The following is a 14,111-nucleotide window of genomic DNA, read 5'->3' on the forward strand; positions in this document are numbered from 1 at the left end:
GCTCCTGTGTGCTATGTATTAATGTGATAAAAGCAGACGGACAGACATTGTTTTATTGCTGCTGGCTGCACCCTTGGATAGACTGATTCTGAGATGTTTTGCATTGGCTGATGTTCATGTTTGGGTTTTAGCTGCTGATTTGTTCTTAAACACTGTTTTTATTTTACAATGTTCTTTTAATCCTTCTATCACCTTTTCAGATTAATAGCACTTGAAGTTTTATATAATGATACATATATAAAATAAATAATCCATTCCAGTACAACTTCAGTCATCTCCCCTCCCCCTTTTAGTCAAGGCATGGTCTCGTCACTCTCTCACACATAAATTTCTGTTTCTTTTCCACCATCAAAGTGTTCCAGTTTTACTCTGAAATCCTAAACACACTTTCCTGGGAGTAAGCCCCATTGAATACAGTGGAACTTACTTCTGATTAGACAGGCATAGGATTGCATGTTAGTTAAAAAAAAATTCCTGTTTCCTTAAAGTCCAATGACAACTGAGTATCCTTAAAGTCCAGTGGAGACAAGTCCTTGCGCATAAGGTATACCTAAATTTATAACATACAGTCTACTTAATCCAGCAGAGACTTATGTGCTCCTAACCCCATTGATTTAACTAGGATTTCGTGTACACGCTCAAGTGCGTGCACCAAATTATAACATCAAGTTTTTACAATCTTAGGAAAAAAGATATCAGTTAAACACATTTCCATTCAATAAGAAGTTGTTGCTCTTTCCTAGAGAATGAAACTTTGGGGAGATACCCTCCATCTGGTTTTTGACTCTTTCTAAGGGTACTAGGAAACCCTCTTTCTAAGGGTTCTTTCTAGGAAACTAGCAGACAGGGCAAATGCTAAGGAATGCTCACATTATAGAATGTCACTGGGCATGAGGAAGATTCTGGGTAGAGCGAGGAGATGGGAAAGACTAAGACCATGAAGAAGGGCTGAAGGTAAAACTTTCCAAGGGACAGAGTTATTTGTTTATTAAATATTTGTAATCAGGAAGTTTCTCCTGATTATGTCCAGAATTTGCCTTGAAGTTCAACAATAACATGAGTTTTGATGCATTTTGCACGAACAGTGCTCACTCTGAACTAGGATTCATTTCACAATGAGGCCATTTCCCCCTCATTTCCCCCCCCCCCACATGATGCCATTTATTACTTCTATATCCCATTCTTCCTTCAGAAGGCTTCTATGGGGCTACTATACCATAGTCTTCAACCCAAGACCTGATCCCACACACCCACATCACTCCTACAAAGCCACAGAGATGTCAGGCTCCTAGACCTTTGGTGTTCCCAGGCAAATCACTGGGTCATCTGTACAAAAGGATTCTCTGTTTGACCATTCTCTGAGACACATGAACTCAATCATCAGTACCCACAACAACTGTCATGACTGCAGTAACACTTTCTCGTTTTTTTCTTGTTCCCAGTCATAGCTATAATCCAATCTCTCGATTCACACATTATTTTGTGTTTTTTCATACAAATGCAACAGTCAAGAGAGCTTGGGGCAGAAGAAGCATATTGTGTGAACGAATGAAAACCAGGCTGCAAAAGTAATTTCCTAAGGCGTCCTTTTAAACATCATTTTGCTGGAGTAAAGATTATTGCAGCGTAAAACATGCACTCACTATTGATCGGATAATAAAACAAAACTGCTGCCACCATCATAACACTTCCACTGGGTCTGAACCTGCAAAATGCAGAGCTGAGTTTCAACTAAAGGTGCTCAGGAGAACAAAGAATCATCCCTCACTCTTACAGTCCAGCACATTACAAACACCAGACAAGTACTGTATTTATTAAGTTCAGAGAGCCACAGAGCTCTGTGTTAGAAATCTGCCTGCCTTTGCAAGTAGAAAAGGACAAGAATCTGCTGTAAAGTGGCTAAAAAAATCTAATCCATTCATCCAGCTGAGGCCGCAGCCCATGCACACTTATTCAAGCAGCACCAAACTCAGTGGGGTTTACTTCTGAGTACACCTCACAGCACAATACCACTACTAATAAACATTTAAGCATTTTGGTTGCGCCAAGTGCTTCAGGTGTCATATCTTGAGGTTGTCCTTTCAAAATCTCCAAGGATTATTCTTCCCATTTTGCAACTGGGAAGCTGAGGCTGAGAGGGAGCAGCTTGCACTTTTCTGGTTGTGCTTTTATGTCAGCTTTTCCCCCCTTAAACAACCAAAAAACTACATTGAGCTGGAGAATGAGGCAAACGCCTTGAACCAAGCCACATGGGCATGTTCAAAATCTTTCTCATTGTGATGGAAGAACTGAAAGCACAATGCCCTCTTCCTGCAAAGAACGACTAGCGGGAAGATCAGTACTTCTCCTGTCCAGAGAACTGAGAATAAAACACACTTGCGTGACGTTACATGGCAACAACACACATAGACCAGGATGCCAAAATTATGCCTTATTGTAAGCTGACATAAAAGTCAGGTGCCACATCATTTATGTGCATTCTTTACACATGAACGTAGACATGTTCTAACTGATGTTCCTGCAGGCAGAGCACTGGCAAACAAGTCTCTGAAGAAATGCAGGTCTTGGCTTTTTCAAAAATTGAATTGTTTCAAGTGTAGTGAATTGGCCACTCTGTGAACACCATGTGACTCTGATGTAGATGCAACTATTGAAATGGAGGGGTTTTTCACCCCAGTAAGAATGCATAAAGAACTATGTTCCTACTCATGCTGCTTAAGCCTGTAAAGTTACTGATGTCCACTAGTTTGTTCTTTTGTGCAAAACGCTACAAATTAAATAACACTCTATAACAGTCAGAGGGGCTTAGATAAGGGCAAATAGTGCTGAAAGATATTTCCTTATCCATTCATATGAGCACATTCTTATGGGTGGACATTTCAGGATTACATGAGCAAAGCAGCAGCATGTTGCAAACCTTCTACTAAATCTGACCCTACATTTTCTCCCACGTAAACATGCATTTTCATAGTTTAGGACACTGTGCATTTCCTTGCATTCTTTGCAAAGGCGCTTGATGAGATTGCAAAACATTGCTGAACTTTATGAATCGGTCACTGTACATCTCTCCCCAGGGTTCCATCTTTTTAATGCTGTCACGCTATCCCTTTATTGATCACTGCGTTCATGGCTCCATTAACAGAACTGTAAACAGACTAATAACCAGAGGGGAGCAAGAGGGGGCCTTAGCGCCAGGGTCAATCAAAATTATTGATTCTAGGCAACAAATCTTTTAGAAATGGTGCCCTTGCTGAGACCCCATGCATGGCAGGAAGTGAAAAGAAGCCTCCTATTTCCTTAAACAAATAAATCACAGGCATCATTCAAGAGTTTACAGAGAAAAACCCAGACACAAAAATGGATTACTAAATAGTAGGCTCAGAAGTCATGCTAAACATGCTGCATGAGAACAGAAGGGTTATTTTGAAGACCTTTACAGAAGGGTGACCAGATCCAAAGGGGGAAAGGGCACCTATACCTTTAAACCACTGTATAGAAGAGAGAATGCAAGCAGGTGCAGCTCAACATGGAAGGTGCACCTGCCAACATTCCTGCTGCTACACAGTGGTTAAAGGTATAGGCAGCCTCCCCCCCCTTTGGATCGGGTCACCCTATTTACATTCCTGTGTAACCCTGACAATATCCACTATGTTTACCGGAAGTCACTTCTTCAGCAAGTGGGTTCAGGATCTCGGCTTTAGCTGACTATGCAAGAACTGCAGCTATCCTGGAGGAAAGGGGAAAAAACCTCTTTTTTTCCAAGGGTGATGCATCTAGAACTGCTGAATACTGAGGTTGGGGGTGAAACTTTGCCACTGATTACGATGTCTTCTATCTAAGGCTGCCCATCCCACAGAATTGGGGGTTCCCTGATCCTCTCCAGAACCCCTTCGATGCCCCCAGCCCTGGTTGTTTCACTGCAGCCTGAGCTCCCCCCCCCAAGTGGTTTTCCTAATAAAGCTGCAAATACAGTCATCAAGGCTTTTTATAAGCATCATCATCATCATCATCCCTCGCACGTCCACACTGGTACTTTTCACTCTGCAAGCCTGTAACGGGACCAGTCCTCGCCTGCGACACGTCCCCACTCCGAGCCGCTAGTTCTGAATGAAAGTTAACTTCTCCCCGAGTCAGGCGCCTCCCAAAGCCTCGCCAAGGAGCAGATCCACCGACTGGGCCAGCCGCACTTCCTGGGTGGAAACAGCCCAAGAGCCTGGGCGTGTCTACTCTGAACTAAGTCCCGTTGTAGGCAATGGGGCTTACTCCTAGGTAAGTGTGGCTAGGATTGCCGCCTAAGGGCACAATCCTCTGCATGCCTACCCAGAAGTAAGTGCCACTGTGTTCAATGGGCTTACTCCCAGGAAAGTGTGGCTGGGAGTTTCTTACCTTCTCCTTGGGAGCGAGCAGTGAAGGCAGCAGCCGGGCTCCAGCAGCAGCAACAACCTGAAGCTGCGTCGATGGAGCATCCCCACTTGGCGTTGCACGGCAAGGGCACCTGGGAGAAGAGCCCCAGCTCGCAGCGAGCCTCGATTGCGGGGAAGTTTCCCTCCGGCAGACTGCGGGAGGAGCCTGCAGCGCAGCAGAGGCCGAGGGGGGCGCCACCCAGCAGCGGCGATCGCAAAGGCGCACAGGAGCGGCGAGAAGAGTCCCGCGGTGGGCGCGATCGCAAGCGTGGCGGCGGCTGTGACTGCTGCTGGACTTGGCAGCGGTTCTCCAACTGCAGACGAAAGCGAGGCACGCCCGCCCGCCCCGTGCCGGGGCAGACCGGCGCTTTGCCCTTGCGAGTGGCTCATGGGGCCCGGCCCAGGCCGGTGCTGCTCGACCCTGGACGGACACCCCCGGGAGGAACGCTGCAAGACGGGGCTGCATTTCAGGGAGTCCCCGCCCCCAAGTATCTGCATTAAGCCCATGCATCGCATGCAGCAGCAGCAGCGCCGGTGTCCCGTGCACGGTGGCTCCTCTCTCCTGCAGGGCTCTTTGGCCTGCGGCCAGCAGTGCCCTTCCAGCCCACAGGTAGGGGGCTCGCCAAGGAGCAGCACTCTCTCGGAGGGCCGTGGCAGAGGGAGATTGCGGCTCCCACCCCCGAAAGCAGCAGAAGGGACCAACCGGCGTCCAGGGAGCGCTGCCCGCAGTCGGTGCCACTAGGCGGGCAGAAAAGTAGACCTGCAGCTTCCTTGCCGAAATGCCACTGGGATGGCACCCGCTCCTGCACTGACGAAGCTGAGGAGAGTTGGGGGTCGATGCGTCCTGGGTGAAGGGCAGAGATGCCCTTTGGGGGGCCCTTGTCATGGGCTGCTCTGTCTGCAAAAGTTGAGCTTGTCTTTTCCCCTCCGATTTACCTGTTTTCTTTTATGCCTCCGGAGGCTGCGAAGTTTCTGTTGACTTTCAGCAATGATCATCATTAAGCATATTCATAGCCCACTTTTCAACAGAAGAAGTTTATGTGTCCAAAGAAAACCAGTCCCTGATGCACAAGGAAGACCCACAACTAGAAGGGATGCTGTAGTGGGATGAATTGGAGCCTTTGCCCCCCCTCCCAAAAAAAAGTTTGCAGAGGCAATCAATCAAACAAAGCTTTAGGGCCCAATCCTATCCAACTTTTCGGCACCAGTGCAGCTGAAATGCAACCTTGAGGTAAGGGAACAAATGTTTCCATACCTCACAGAGGTCTCTGTGACTGCCCCACCACCAAAGGATGCAGCGCACACCCCATTGACATGGCTGAACTGACACTGGAAAATTGGATAGGATTGGGCCCTAAAGTTCTCTCCATTAGACCAAATCTGAAAGAAAAACAATCTATAAAAGGACATTTTCTTCCAGGTTTTATCCATAACTAGCAGATAGTTTCTCTTGGAAAAACAACATAGGAAGAAGGTCATGGTTTAAGAACTGCTTGTAAATGAATTCATGAGTACTCCATATCATCGGCTTTGGGTTGCACATTTCTTTGGAAGTAATTGCAATGGAACTTACGCCTGAGTACATATGTTTATTGAACTGAAAATTATCCAACACTTAAGAAAATCTGTTGTTTCCTTCTTGATCCTCAAAGGCACTTTTACTGAGGTTTTGCTAAACCTAAATTTATTTACATTCATCCAGTTAATTGACTTATAAAGTCATCATCAAAGCCAGTCAATCTTTGGATTTAGAGGGGTGATAAAGACTTCGAAAGCTTGACTGGCATAGTTCAGCTGGCATTATCTCCCTACAGGTATTAAGATTTACATTTTGTAAATCATGCAAATTGATGGCATCCCGCTAAGCCACAAAATTGCGGTGTGTGAAATTAGCTCTTTTATAAAATAATCTGACCATGCAGGTTTTACATTTCAATAGTTACCTTATAGATATGCCCCCCAAAATGTTGAACCTCTCCCCCCCAAAGTTGGAGGGGAAGGAAAAATAGAACAGGGAAAGAAATAATTCTTTTCTTACCTTAATATTTGTAGCTGTCCTTAAAGTGGAAAAAAAGGATAAGAAAACCAATATTTTCATTTGACAGTGTTAAAGACTGGCAGAAGACAAAAGAGCACCTTGATCTTCCTTTGCCATCTTCTTAAGACTCAGTCGCTCTAGCCACCCAGGTAGACAAAATGGCAGGAAGCGCTCTGGGATTAAGAGGAACAGTGGCCAACCAGAGAGTGAAGCTATGTTATGTACTTGGATTAAGGTAGAGAAGGCTCAAATATGACCTGGGATAAACCTAAGCTGAATGTGGAAGGGCTTATTTAAATAAAAGGAAAATTGGATGGAAAGATCAGCTTGCTTTCTCTGGCCTTGAACCTCACCAGAAGGGCTCCCAGCCCCCTTTTCCTTGTGAAATATGATGATGAAAAAGTCAGAAAGCAACTTCTCACAGATGCAGCAGGCCACCTTTTGAGTCAAAATTTCAGTCATCACATTGATTTCATAGAATCCTGTACCTTTCCTTGAGCTAATTTGTATCCCAAAAAGTGGACCAGAAGCAGCAGAGGGATTTTAGCTAGCACAAAACAGTCGTGTTCCCCCCCCCCAAGGTGTTTAGAGTCAAAATAAGGCATATCAGAAGGCTTATTTTGGTATGGAGCAGTTTCTCAAACTGTGTGTGGGGTCTCACTATGTGGGTCGCGAGCTAACTTCAGGTGGGTCCCCATTCATTTCAATATTTTATTTTTAATATATTAGACTTGATGTTCCCACAGTATGTGACTGCATTTGGGGAAATGTTACAGACCTGTACTTTTAACAAGCTACTATGGATATTCTTTCAACAATTTTAGTATTATTATTAACAGTATTTATATCCTGCTTTTCAACAAAAAGGTTCACAAAGCGGTTTACCGAGAAAAATCAAATAACTAATGACTCCCTGTCCCAAAAGGGCTCACAAAGAGATGCAAAAGAACACCAACAGATAGCCACTAGAAAAGACACTGCTGGGGTGAGGTGGGCCAGTTACTCCCCCTCCCCCTGCTAAAAAGAAGAGCACCCACTTGAAAAAGTGTGTCTTACCCAGTTAGCAGGGGTACTATGTATATGCTTTTAGCAATGATAGTCAATGGGACTTACTCCTAGGTAAGTGTGGATAGGATTGCAGCCTAGAATTGTTAAAAATTTTGCTGCTTGATGACACTACTGGTCATGACATCACTTCCAGTGGGTCCTGACAGATTCTCATTCTAAAAAATGGGTCCTGCTGCTAACTATGTGAGAACTACTGGTATGCAGTTCTATTTATTTGTATATACAGTATTTTGCATTTCTCTAACCCACCTTAGGACAAGTTATTATGATAGAGATAGACAGATAGTTAGACATGTGAGCCCTGAAATTTGGTCTAAATGTAATCTAGGAGACCCCAACTTACAGATTTCTAATTAATAGAAAAATCTAAAAATTGGGCATTTATATCTCTTGGCACATATAGAATCCAAGAAATTCTGTATCTGGGAAATCTGCAAGGGCTAAGAAACGGGGCACCAAGGAATGTCACATAATATGTTTAAGGCACTTCCAAGCCACTTAAAAGATGAAATGTCATACACATGTAGCCTGACACACTAGAAAAGTCTGAAAATGGGGTGTTCTTGCATCTAGCAGCCCAAAGTTGAAAAATTTATCAGACAACAAGGGCCAGTATTCTAACATAGAGTCAAAACTTCACATGAAGTGGGTTATTGTTATTCCAGATATTTGTACTTTTCATCAAAAAAGTGCACAAAGCAGTTGACATAGCATGAATAAATAGTTCTCTGACCCATAAGGGTCATCCCCCCCCCCCCCCAAAAAAAAATAGGTGCAAAAGAAACACCAGGAAACAGTTGCTAGAAAAGTCACTATGCTGGTATGAAAAGGGACAGCTGCAAGGGGGGAGGTTGCTCTTCATATGCTCAGGTTTTATTTGGTTGGCAGCAGGGAGGAAAGCGTCACATCTAGTAGTAACCTTGGGTGGTTGTGGGTATCTAATTTGCCTCTTAGAAGAGGACAGCACTCTAGCCCAGAACAAGCAAAAGTACCCATGGGACAGATCTGAATCAGACTTGGAGAAAGATCTCCAGTAGGAAGTTGACAGGCAAGGCAAGCTGATATTCTGTGGATCAGAAAGTCGAAGGGTTGTAGTTTGATCAGTTGCACAGTGTGAGATGGTGCTCTTCTATTGGGACTTGCATAGAGGGAAACATTCTTTATGTGCAGCCTTTTCCATTGTTGCTGCATTTATTTTAGGAAAAGCCACACTTGGTAAAATTCTCCCCCTTCTGTTGGAGGTAGAGAGGTCTTCTAAGGAAAAGAAATGCAATGGAAAAGTGTTGCTCCTTTCTCTCACCATGAAAGTGGCAGTTTTGCAAATACCCAGCTGTTACCACAGATGAAGAAGATGGACAAGGTAAAGTATGACACAGACTTGATGAAGGACTTGCCTGGATCAGAGCTACGGTACATAGGTGACAGACTGTTGGCCTTGCAGCTCAATCTTATGTATGTTTGCCTGTTTTCAGTGGGTCTTGTTTCCAGGTAAGTGCATATACAATTGCAGGACAAAAGCATACTTCAGTGAGAGTCTGCATTATCTACTGATTAGCATGGACTTCTGTCTGAGTAGAAATCAAAGTTCCTATGCCATACATAAAATGAGAATAATCATAATTTGTCTTACACATTGTTGTGAGGAAAGTAAACCCGATATATTATTTTGCACATTAAAAATACAGTAATACAGAACAAAGTTTAAGAATCTCTGTCTCAGTTTTAAAGCTAGTAATTTGGAAAACTTTTCTAGAAATCTTTGGTGCCCTCTAATGGACATAAAACAATATGGCACACCAGAGGAGCATCGGCTATTATGAAATTCTTATGCTTCTGTTTGAGCAATTTTTGGAACTGCAGGTGTGCTTTTTCATATACTGTCTGTACAGTATAACATTTTACCAAAAATGACTCCACCCAAGAAACTCCCAAAAGGAGACATTAGACATGATCTCGCTATAATAAGAACTTTGTCTGTGTGGCCTACAAACTCAAGCAACATGTTAAATTATGTTTAACTCATCCGGCCATGAAAGCCTTAGTATGTTTGTGAATCTGTTTTTCCTCTTTGGGTTTTTTTTTTTTTGGGGGGGGGGGGAGGGTATTTTTTCCTTACATTTAGATACTTCTAGCCACCAGACAGAAAATAGTCTGGCATCCTAGATGCGGCAGGCATTGCCTCAGAATGCTTCTCAGTTTCCATTTGAAACCCCATTCCAAAAGGCATCTAGTCAGCCCTCATACTGAAATTATCCTGAGTCTGCCAATTGGGAAACCAAGGCCATCTGTCGAGATAAACGGGTGGACTGAATGGCCATATAGTTTTTCCACATCCAATCAGGTAATCTCATGACATCATCAAGAAACGTATGTTCTTGATCAAGCACAATGATACTTCGGTGTTTTTGCCAGGTCTGCTGTTGGACCAACTGCTGGTCTGCAGAGAACACACTTACTTGGAGCCCAGTCCTACCCACTTTCCAGCACCAATGCAGGTATGTCAACGGGGTGTTCACTGCCTCCTGCAGTGGGGGTAAGGGAAAGTTAATGGGGTGCATTGCAGCTGCATTGGTACTGGAAAATTGGACAGGATTAGGTCTTTACTCCCCTGTAAGTGTGAAGGCAAATATTTGTGGAACAATGTAAGCAACTAACAATAGGGACTACATTTCTAGCTAGATGTGTTCAGGAATTCTGTTTTCTCTTTCTTCTCCAAGCCAGTCTGCGAACTCCTGTAGGACAGATTGGGGTCTTTTGTTTTTCTTAACTATTCACTGGCTTTCCTGTTGGATGTTACTAATCACTGGCTTCAGTTTTGTCCAGCTCTCTCTTTATGGCATCCAGCCCAGGCATTTCTTGCCAGCCTGCTTGTAGTACTTCTCTCCTTCTTTCTCATTTTAGTTAATTCCTTTTTCTTTGGTTATTGGTTATTGGTTTCTTTTGGTTTTGGTTATTTGGACAGTACCACTGTCCATTAGGTACTACCTTATGGACAGTACCACTGTCCATTAGGTACTACCTTGGTTAGCTTTCACCTTCCCTAAATGGTGTATCACAGAATGCAAGCATATTTACTTTTCAAGTTTATTTAATCATTTAACAAACAGGAAAAAAACAAACTACAGGGAGATTTCTTGATAACTGCCAAAACAATTTAAGGGTCTATGTCTTTGTGCTTCTGGTTTGCAAATCTCAGTGCTACAGAAGCAGCCATTGTTCTGAGCTGCTGCAGCCGTACCTATGGCACTTTCTTCATGTAACTACCTGCTTCCTGTATCCGTTGAAGACACTACACGGATTTTCAGTTTTCTTTTTTTGCCCATCTCTACTAACACATATACTTCCTTCTGTTTTGAACCTACTCAGCCACCTACATGCCCATCACCCACCACTCCACCTCATAACTCTCTAAGAATAAAGTAGTAAGAGCTCAGAAGTTTGCCTCTGAGCCATCATCAATATACATCAGTTGTCAATAAACACCAGCTTTTTCTTCATTTGCAGAATTTTGTGTCCCTAGATCCCATATTGTTGGCATGGGATTAAAGTGGCTGCGGTTTCACTTCGTTTGCTTTTTCTGGAACCCAGAATCCAAGTTTAAATGTAACAAGCACAGTAGCTATCGTAACAACACTGGATACAATGAGGGATGCGAGCATGCTCACCCACCACTTATCTGGAGCATCCACTTGCTTGGAAGCTGTTAAAACAAACCAGAAGAAAAGGGGCTAAGCTTGCAACACTTTGCAGAATATAGTCTCAGAACAAAGGTGGGACGCCCTCACTGATCTGCAACACAGTAAATGAGGAACCCACTCCAGCTGATGATTGTGAAGACACTGTGGAGTACCTTCACACAGAGGCATAGCTAATGATCGTGTAGCCAGGTGCCAAGCTCAAAATGTTGTCCCAGAAATGATGCAACAATAGGAAGTGACATCACACCTGTGCTTTTAAAAAAGTGAAAATTGGGAGGAACCCACCTCCTTCCCCCAGAATCTTGCCACCCACTTGCTCTGCTGCCTCCCCTCAGTCAGTGGCATAGCTACCTGGGGTCAAAGAAGATTTGTAGCCCCCCCCGACAAAATCAAGTTTAATTAAGTAAATAAAAAGTATGCCCCTTATTGGACAAAGACACTGTGCTAGGGTGAAGAGGGATGGTTATTCTCCCCTTGCTAAATATAAGAAGGGCACCACTTGAAAAAGTGCCTTTTTACCCAGTTAGCAGGGGTAACTGTATTATGATACATGGAAATGAGAGCTGACTCATGTTAACACGGTATTGGTTTCATGCTGTATCATGATAACATGTCCTTGCAACATGTCAATAACATAATAACATATCATTGCCTCTCAGAGCAATCAGTTTCATAGGGCAGTTCTGAGTAAAAGAAATCCACTTTTTGTTCTATAAGACAGTTGTGTTTTCATTTTATGCTTAATTGGTTGTAACGTTTTGTAGAATACAGATATTCCAATGCTGTTTCTTCCATTGCATTCAGCATAAAATTACCTTTCCAATGATATATAACATGATGGTATTATTCATACATACTCAGATTTTCACAATTTTGGTCACTAGTGTCAAGCTCAGCTTGTTGCCCCCCTAAAACATGATGCCCGGTGCAACTGCTACCCCCTGCACCCCCTTAGCTACGCCACTGCCTTCACACTCGTCAGCTAGAGTGATCATGTTGGGGGAGTACTTGCAAGTTGAAAGATGCAAAAAATGATACTCTCTATCAGCTCTCTCTAAACCCCAGCTCACAGGCCAGATCCAGGGTTCGGGAGAAGCCATCTGCTCTGTAAGTGCAGCTTACCATTCCCGCACACCACAGCTCTCCATGTCTCTGACTGGGACAATGCGATACTCTGGGCAGTTGCATCTGCCTTGAAATCCAGGCACAATGCATGCTGGGGCACCATAGATGTGACTGCCCAGAGCATCATGTCCAGATCGAGGGACAATGAGAGCTGCAGTGTGCACAGTGGTGCACAGCAGATCACTTTGGAGATCACTACTCTAGACCCACTGCTCAGTGGGTCCACAGTGTTGGTGATCCAACACGCAGCCTGTGAGGGCACTTCTGGTGGCCCTCAGGTGGTATGCAGCCCCTCATTCTGGTACTGCATATGGGTGAAGGCATTGTGGCGTGCCTTCGCACTCGTCAGCTAGAGTGGAGTGAAGCATGCTGAGGGAGCACTTGCAAGGTGAAAGATGTGAAAGGTGATACTCTAGACCAGGGCTGTCAAAATCGTTTCATACAGAGGGCCAAAGCTAGCATTCAGGGTGCCTGCTGAGGGCCAGAAGTGACATAATTAATCAAATGATGGCTAGAAATAAGCACTTTGTTCTCATGTAGAAACTCATTAGCTGCAAATGACAAAAAAGTGCAAATCTTCATATTTTCAAGATATGAGAGAGCCTAATTATCACACTGTGAGAGGCCAATTATAACAGGGGCTGGATAAATTGCTTCTGTGGGCGGCGTTTGGCCCACGGGCCTTGCATTTGACACCCCTGCTCTAGACATCTGTGGTCCAACACACAGCCTATGAGGCCAGTTCTGGCAGCCCTTGGGTGGCATGCAGCCCCTGCCATTCTGGTGCTGCAGATGAGTGAAGGCACAGTGAAGTGCCTTCACGCTCATCAGCTAGAGCTGAATGGGGAATGCTGGCAGAGCTCTTGCAAGGCCGGCTGGCCACTCTAGCTGATAAGTGCAAAGACACCGTGAAGTGCCTTCACTTGTCTGCAGCACAAACTGGGAGGGGGGGGAATGGGGGCTGCATGCTACCCAAGGGCCACCAAAACTGGCCTCATGGGCCACATGTTGGACCACAGCGGTCTAGAGCAGTGGTTCTCAAACATTTAGCACCAGGACCCACTTTTTAGAATGAGAAATCTGTCATGCCCATCAGAAGTGATGTCATGACCGGAAGTGACATCATCAAGCAGGAATTTTTTTTTTTGCCATTCTAGGCTGCAATCCTACCCACACTTACCCAGGAGTAAGTCCCATTTACTATCATTGTTCAAAGCATATTCATAGCAGCCTGTTAAAAGGACAGATCTGTAACATTTTGCCAACTACAATCACATACCATGGGAGCATCAAGTCTATTAAAAATAAAATGTTTAAATGAACAGGAACCCATCTGAAATTGGCTCACAACCCACCTAGTGGGTCCCAAACCACAGTTTGAGAAACACTGGTGTAGAGCATCATCTTTCACCTCAGAGTCAGCATGTAGCTCATGTTAGAGTAAGGCTACAAGTCTATAGAACAGCTTGTCAAAACCACATGAATATTTGTATACTAAATTTGAAACTGGAGTTTGAGCCTCTCTTTTCCCCACAGTTCCATCAAACCTAATTCCACAACCATAAAAGAAACTTAATTTTTAATGAAACTGGACATACTTTGAATTCTTAATGGCTTGTAAAATGAACTGAGTGACTATGTCACTAGTACTTGCACAGGAAGCTCAGCACTTTGAGACCTAGGGCCCAGTGCTATCCAATTTTCCAGTATTAGTGCAGCCATGCCAATGGGGCGTACATTGCAGCCTGTGGGGGGGCAGTCACAGAAACCTCCTCAAGG

The 14,111-nt window shown here is 44.2% G+C and overlaps 1 protein-coding gene across 1 annotated transcript in view; it reads right to left on the reverse strand.

Annotated features, from left to right (window-relative positions):
- The window catches only part of STK32A (serine/threonine kinase 32A), a 98,829-nt gene extending 94,352 nt beyond the window's left edge, over positions 1-4,477 (reverse strand). The window contains exon 1 of the mRNA XM_066617345.1: positions 4,387-4,477. The gene's annotated coding sequence lies outside the window, so the exon portion shown is untranslated. The remainder of the gene's footprint in view (positions 1-4,386) is intronic.
- Between the last annotated feature and the right edge of the window lie 9,634 nt (positions 4,478-14,111).

This window comes from Tiliqua scincoides, chromosome 2, assembly GCF_035046505.1.
Source record: "Tiliqua scincoides isolate rTilSci1 chromosome 2, rTilSci1.hap2, whole genome shotgun sequence".
Taxonomy (NCBI): domain Eukaryota; kingdom Metazoa; phylum Chordata; class Lepidosauria; order Squamata; family Scincidae; genus Tiliqua; species Tiliqua scincoides.